Source organism: Aegilops tauschii, chromosome 2, assembly GCF_002575655.3.
Source record: "Aegilops tauschii subsp. strangulata cultivar AL8/78 chromosome 2, Aet v6.0, whole genome shotgun sequence".
Classification (NCBI taxonomy): Eukaryota; Viridiplantae; Streptophyta; class Magnoliopsida; order Poales; family Poaceae; genus Aegilops; species Aegilops tauschii.
In genome coordinates this window covers 45,307,153-45,314,228 of record NC_053036.3, presented here as the reverse complement: position 1 = coordinate 45,314,228, position 7,076 = coordinate 45,307,153, and the positions used below count along the sequence as shown (strand labels likewise).

At 41.2% G+C, this 7,076-nt stretch overlaps 1 long non-coding RNA gene across 1 annotated transcript; it reads right to left on the bottom strand.

Annotated features, from left to right (window-relative positions):
- Positions 1-5,551: 5,551 nt before the first annotated feature.
- LOC120974918 (uncharacterized) lies at positions 5,552-6,652 on the bottom strand. The gene is made up of 2 exons (XR_005770448.3): positions 6,157-6,652; positions 5,552-6,033 (listed from the first exon to the last, which is right to left on the bottom strand). It is a non-coding gene; the product is annotated as an uncharacterized lncRNA (long non-coding RNA).
- Positions 6,653-7,076: the final 424 nt, after the last annotated feature.

Here is a 7,076-nt window from a genome sequence, read left to right as displayed (position 1 = left end):
TTCATATTTTTCCCTTACAATTTGGGTGAAGAAACAACGACATCTTGTTAGTGTATGAATCAAGAGCTATGTCTAAAACTCGGTGTTTAGTGTATGAATCATGATAAAAGTCCTTCCAGTTCGGGCCCCTCAGTACTGAGCAAGCGGAAAGAAAGTGCACTAGTAAAAAAGAGCTAGATGAGTCCTTCGGGTTCGCTCGCTTAAGTACGCCGCACGCGAGAACAAAGTGCTCAAAATATCATGTATATCGAGCGCTTGATTCTGTCATGTTTGATTATTGAAATATCAAGCCCGCGTAATCAAAGGCCGACTTGAATGCTAGGTTAAAGTGTTCAATATACGTAACTTATTGTCTAAGATCTTCGATCTTGTTGGATGAAGTACCCGAGAAATGTTAGTAAAGTGCACAATTGATTCACAATCCTTAACTCGGAGATTGCCTCCATCCATAGTAAAGTCATATGGAATGTTGCAACGAGGCCTTAAAACCATCTACGAAAATGATGTCATACGAACTAGCTGTAGTTGACAACACTTGTTAAAGTCCTTTATTTCGAATCACTAAGTACATGTCATGTGAGTTCGAAGGGCCCCACTAAATGGCATAGCTTTGTAATTTTTCCTTACAATTTGGATGAAGAAAAAATGACAATCATGTCAAGTGCTATGTCTAGAACTCGGTGTTTAGTGTACGAATCTTGATATAAGTCCTTATGGTTCAGGCCCTATGTACCGAGCAAGCAGAAAGATAGTGCACTAGTAAATAAGAGCTAGATTAGGATAAAGTCCTTCGAGTTCGGTCACTTATGTACACCGCACGTGAAAACAAAGTGCTCAATAAATATTAGGTATATCGAGTGCTTGATTCATCATGTTTGATTAATTAAATACCAGGCCTGCGGAATCAAAGACCCAGTTGAATGCTAGATCAAAGTGTTCAATATGCGTAACTTGTCTAAGCCCTTCGATCTGGTTGGATTAAGTACCCGAGAATTCTTAGTATCATGCAGAATTGATTCAGAGTCCTTAACCCGGAGATTGCATCCCTCCATAGTAAAGTCATATGAAATGTTGCAACAATGGCTTAAAAACATCTATGAGAATGATGGCATACGAACTAGCTGTAGTTGACAACACTTATTAAAGTCCATTGTTTCGTGTTCACTAAGTACATGTCATGTGAGTTCGAAGTGCCCCAATAGACGGCCCCTAAGTACAGCTATCTCTAGAGCCCACCGTATAGTGTACGAATCTTGATAAAAGTCCTTCTGGTTGGGGCCCCTAAGTACCGAGCAAGTGGAAAGAAAGTGCACCAGTAAATAAGATCTAGATGAAGATAAAGCCCTTCGGGTTTGATCGCTTAAGTGCGCCTCATGCGAAACAAAGTGCTCAATAAATATCATGTATATCGAGTGCTTGATTCCATCATGATTGATTTATTAAATACCAGTCCCGCGGAATCACACGCTCACTTGAATGCTAGATCAAAGTGTTCAGTATACGTAACTTGTCTAAGCCCTGTGATCTCAATGGATCAAGTACCCAAAAAATGTTAGTAATGTGCACAATTGTCAGAGACCTTAACTCGGAGATTGCCTCGCTCCATAGTATAGTCATATTGAATGTTGCAACGAAGCCTTAAAAACATCTATGAGAAATTATTCTGCATGAACTAGCTATAGTTCACAACACTTATTAAGTGTTTAGTCCTCCACTAGATGGCATTGCTTCATAATTTTCCCTTACAATATGGGTGAGGAAACAAAAACATCATGTCAACTGTTTAGTATACGAATCTTGATATAAAGTTCCTTCCAATTCGGGCCCATATGTACCCAACAAGCGGAATGAAAGTGCACTAGTAAATGAGGGCTACATGAGGATAAAGTCCTTCGGGTTCGATCGCTTAAGTCCGCCGCACTTGAGAACAAAGTGCTCAATAAGTATCATGTATATCGAGTGCTTGATTCCGTATTAATTAAATATCAAGCCCGCGGCATCAAAGGCCACTTGAATGCTAGATCAAAGTGTTCAATATATGTAAGTTGACTAAGCCCTTTGATCCTGTTGGATCAAGTACCCGAGAAATGTTAGTAAAGTTCACAACTGAGTAAGTCCTTAACATGGGGACTGCCTCCATCCGTAGTAAAGTCATATGGAATGTTGCAGCGAAGCCTTAAAAACATCTATGAGAATGATGCCATACGAACTAGCTGTTGTTGACAACACTTGTTAAAGTCCTTTGTTTTGTACTCACTAAGTACATGTCATATGAGTTCTAAGTGCCCCACTAGATGGCATAGCTTTGTAATTTTCCCTTACCATTTGGGTGAAGAAACAATGACATCATGTCAAGTGTTATGTCTAGAACCGGGCGTATAACGTATGAATCTTGATAAAAGTCCTTCTGGTTGGGGCCCCTAAGTACCGAGAAAGCGGAAAGAAAGTGCACCAGTAAATAAGATCTAGATGAGGATAAAGTCCTTCGGGTTTGATCTCTTAAGTACGCCTCGCGGGAAAACAAAGTGCACAATAAATATCATGTATATCGAGTGTTTGATTCCATCGTGTTTGATTAATCAAATACTAGGCCCTCGTGTTTGATTAATCAAATACTAGGCCCTCGGAATCAAACACCCACTTGAATGCTAGATCAATGTGTTCAATATGCGTAACATTTGTAAGCCCTTCGATCTCGTTGTATCAAATACCCGAGAAATGTTAGTGAAGTGCACAACTGAGTCAGAGTCCTTAACTCGATGGTTCTCTGCCTCCATAGTAAAGTCATATGGAATGTTGCAATGAAGCCTTAAAAAGATCTATGAGAAATAGTGTCGTACAAACTAGCTGTAGCTGACAACACTTGTTAAAGTTCTTTGTTTCGTAGTCATGAAGTACAGGTCGTGTGAGTTCTAAGTACCCCACTAGATAGTATACCTTCATAATTTTCCCTTACAATTTGGATGAATAAACAACGACATCTTATCAAGAGCTATGTCTAAAACTCGGTGTTTAGTGTACGAATCTTCATAGAAGTCCTTCCGGTTCGGGCCCCTAAGTACCGAGCAAGCGGAAAGAAAGTGCACTAGTAAAAAATAGTTAGATGAGGATAAAGTCCTTTGGGTTCGCTCGCTTAAGTATGCCGCACGCGAGAACAAAGTGCTCACTAAATATCATGTACATCGAGTGCTTGACTCCGTCGTGTTTGATTAATTAAATATCAAGCCTGCGGAATCAAAGGCCGACTTGAATGCTAGGTCAAAGTGTTCAATATACGTAACTTGTCTAAGCTCTTCGTCCTTGTTGGATCAAGTAACCGAGAAATGTTAGTAAACTGCACAATAGTCAGAGTCCTTAACCCGGAGATTGCCTCCCTCTATAGTAAAGTCATATGGAATGTTGCAACGAAGCCTTAAAACCAACTATGAAATTGATGCCATACGAACTAGCTATAGTTGACAACACTTGTTAAAGTCCTTTGTTTCTTAGTCACTAAGTACATGTCATGTGAGTTTGAAGCGCCCCACTAGATGGCATAGCTTTGTAATTTTCCCTTATAATTTGGGTGAAGAAACAACAACAATCATGTCAAGTGCTATGTCCAGAACTCGGTGTTTAGTGTATGAATCTTGATATAAGTCCTTCCGGTTCGGGCCCCTAAGTAACGAGCAAGCAGAAAGAAAAGTGCACTAGAAATAAGAGGTAGATGAGGATAAAGTCCTTCGAGTTCGGTCACTTAAGTACGTCGCACGTGAAAACAAAGTGCTCAATAAATATCATGTATATCGAGTGCTTGATTCCATCATTTTTGATTAATTAAATATCAAGCCCGCGGAATCAAAGGCCCGCTTGAATGCTAGATCAAAGTGTTCAATATACAAAACTTGTCTAAGCCCTTCGATCTTGTTGGGTCAAGTACCTGAGAAATGTTAGTAAAGTGCACATTTGAGTCAAAGTCCTTAACCCGGGGATTGCCTCCCTCCATAGTAAAGTCATATGGAATGTTGCAACAAAGCCTTAAAAACATCTTCATAATTTTCCCTTACAATTTGTGTGAAGAAACAACGACATCATGTCAAGTGATATGTCTAGAACTTGGTAGTTAGTGTACGAACCTGGCTAAAAGCCCTTGTGGTTCGGTACCATAAGTACCGGACAAGCAGAAAGAAAGTGCAATAGTAAATAACATCTAAAGGAGGGTAAAGTCCTTCGGGTTCGATCGCTTAAGTACGCCGCAAGTGGAAACAAAGTGCTCAATAAATATGATTTATATTGAGTGTTTGATTCTGTTGTTTGATTAATTAAGTATTAGTCCCGCAAAATCAAAGTCCCACTTGAATGCTAGATCAAAGTGTTCAATATACGGAATCTGTCTAAGTCCTTGAGTGTTGTTGGACCAAGTACTCGAGAAAACGGTAGTAAAGTGTAAGATTGAGTCAGAGTCCGCAAGTTGGGGATTGTCTACCTTCTTGTAAAGTCATATGGAATGTTGCAATGACACACTAAAATCAAAGTGCCAATTGAATGCTAGACCAACATGTTCAATACACGAAACTTGTCTAAGTCCTTCAGTCTCGTTGGACCAACTAATCGAGAAAACGGTAGTAAAGTGCACAACTGAGTCAGAGTCCGTAACTCAGGGATTGTCTACCTTCTTGGAAAGCTATATGGAATGTTGCAACGAAGCACTAAAATCAATGTGCCATTTGAGTGTTGCAATGAGGCATGAAAAAGTGTTGTTCTAGGTCGAGCATGGCATTCTGCTTGGAACCAAGAAAGTACCACACATAAGAACTTGAAGTCCTTCAGGTATGCACATAATGTAATTCAGATTCTTTCGTCATGCAACAAAAAAGTACTCCCTCCGTCTAGTGTCATAAATGATCTTATATTGTGGACAGAGGGAGTATCATAGAGTAGAGCATGGCGTCCTTGAGGCATGCACATAAAGTAATTCAGATTGTGAGATAGTGCATACAATGGTTTAGTTAAGCCCTTGAGAAATTACATAGTTGCATGGCAAAAGAATTTAACAAAAATAAGCGCTTTTTGTATAAGAATCTGAATAGAACAATGCATTTAGATCCTGAACTAATTAATATGCAGCCACGGACAAGAAGATCTCAAGCTCACACATATTAGAAGAAAATAAAAAGTAAGAGAGACGTAGCACAGCAAGGTTAGCAGAGTACAGATAAATAAATCTTTTGAGTTTGTAACACCATGGCACTAAATCGAAAGTTCTTCTGTGGTCACAAGAAGGTTAAGAGTCTTCTATTTTCCAAACAAAGTTCTTCTGCGGTCACAAGAAAGTTCTTTGCAGAGTGATAAACAAAAATCATCGACTTGACAAAGTTCTCCCAAGAAAGTGCAACCTAAAAGTTCTTCAAATATTGTGGCAAAGTTCGATTGCGAGACTTGCAAAGTCCTGTAAAAAAAATATATATATATATATATATATATACGTTTTATTATCCAGCTCATGAACCAAAAAAGTTCAGAGTAAATAGGCTAAAATTCTTCTATAAAGTCCTCACAGTGGATGTCCCAATTGCCTGCACTAAAAATATCGTGTGAAACAATGTTTACGTCACATCAGTCCCTCCAGCTAGTGCTGCTGGACATCACAGATTCACATTGTTCTCAGGAAAGGCCATAGCATCCTCATGAAAAACATCTATCCACCGCGTCCGACTGGATAACATCAAATTAAACAAGACTTGCTTGTTACTCCAGGATGCATCGATCATAAAAAAGATTGCGACCTACTCGTAATCGGGGAGGAGTGGGATAACAACAGTCGATGGGAACCAAGGCGAAACAAAGCTGCCGGCACGGGTGGTGAATGGCCTGCACGAGCAGCCGTCGGCATGGTCACTCCGTGCGCACGCATCCTCCATCTGGCCCTGGGCGAGCTGCCTCGTCCTCCGCTCCACCAGCTGCACCCCCACCCCTTATTACTCTGTCCACACTTAATGTGAATTTTGCGGTGAGGTGTGATTGATTTCTTGTCTCGAGACATGGATCTGGTGACTTGTAGCAAAAAAAGAAGAACAAATTTCTTTAGAAAATAAACAAGAAAAACAGATCTTGGAGTTAAAACAGAGAGAAGGGACTTGTAAGAACCGAAGAAGTTCCCGTGCACAACAATCTCACCTGCACATCAGGATACGGATGAAGGGGAGTCAAATCGCATTGCAGGTGAGGGAGTCCTCCCTTCTGTCGCTCCCTCCTCCTTTCATGTCTCTCTCGCTCTCAGCACCATCGACGGTTGTGTTGGCGCAGGGAGGCACCGTCACCAACACCACCACCAGCGGCAAGGCGAGCTTCTCTTTTGAACGACGAGATTCTCGGGGGAGCTGGATCTGAGATGAGCAGATCTGGGAGAGAGGAAGGGAGGCAAGAGAATGGAAGATATTCGAATTGATGGGGAGACGGAGGCTCTGTCACTCATAGTCATAGGCACAGACGTAGGTCACAGCCTCACATGTTCGGGGAGCAGGGAAAAAGTGTACACGATTTGACTGTATCGTAACCGTATAGGGAAAGGAAAAGGGGAAACATGATACTCTCTCCGTCTACGTGAGTAAGTCATTTTAGGCTGTGCATCATGACCAAGGAGGAGGGAAAAACGAAAAACATTAATGTTTATTTGCTAATTAATAGTATTGCATGGAATGAACTAACCACTGCATGTAATGTTTGATAGTCTCAAGTCATTAAAAGCATGCACACCCTCATCTCTTATTGATTGATATGTCAAGAAACAAGAAACGAGGTAAAAGTTAATGCACCGCGCCTAAGTGTTTTGGGATTATTTGGTTTTTCGTAAGATGACTTGCACACCTAGACGGAGGGAGTACCTCACGTGGGCCCTGGGTGGGTCAGGCCGCTCACATCCATATGCAGCGCGAGCGGACAAGATTGCCGCTGTGAACGAAACGCGAACGTAAAGGTAAATTTGACAATTTTGACCTCGGGATGGAATCAATTCACAGAATGAACTGCCCGTGAAACTATTTCACGCCCTTGACCTTTTTGTGTGGCGCCCGCCACGCCGGCGCCACACTCTACGG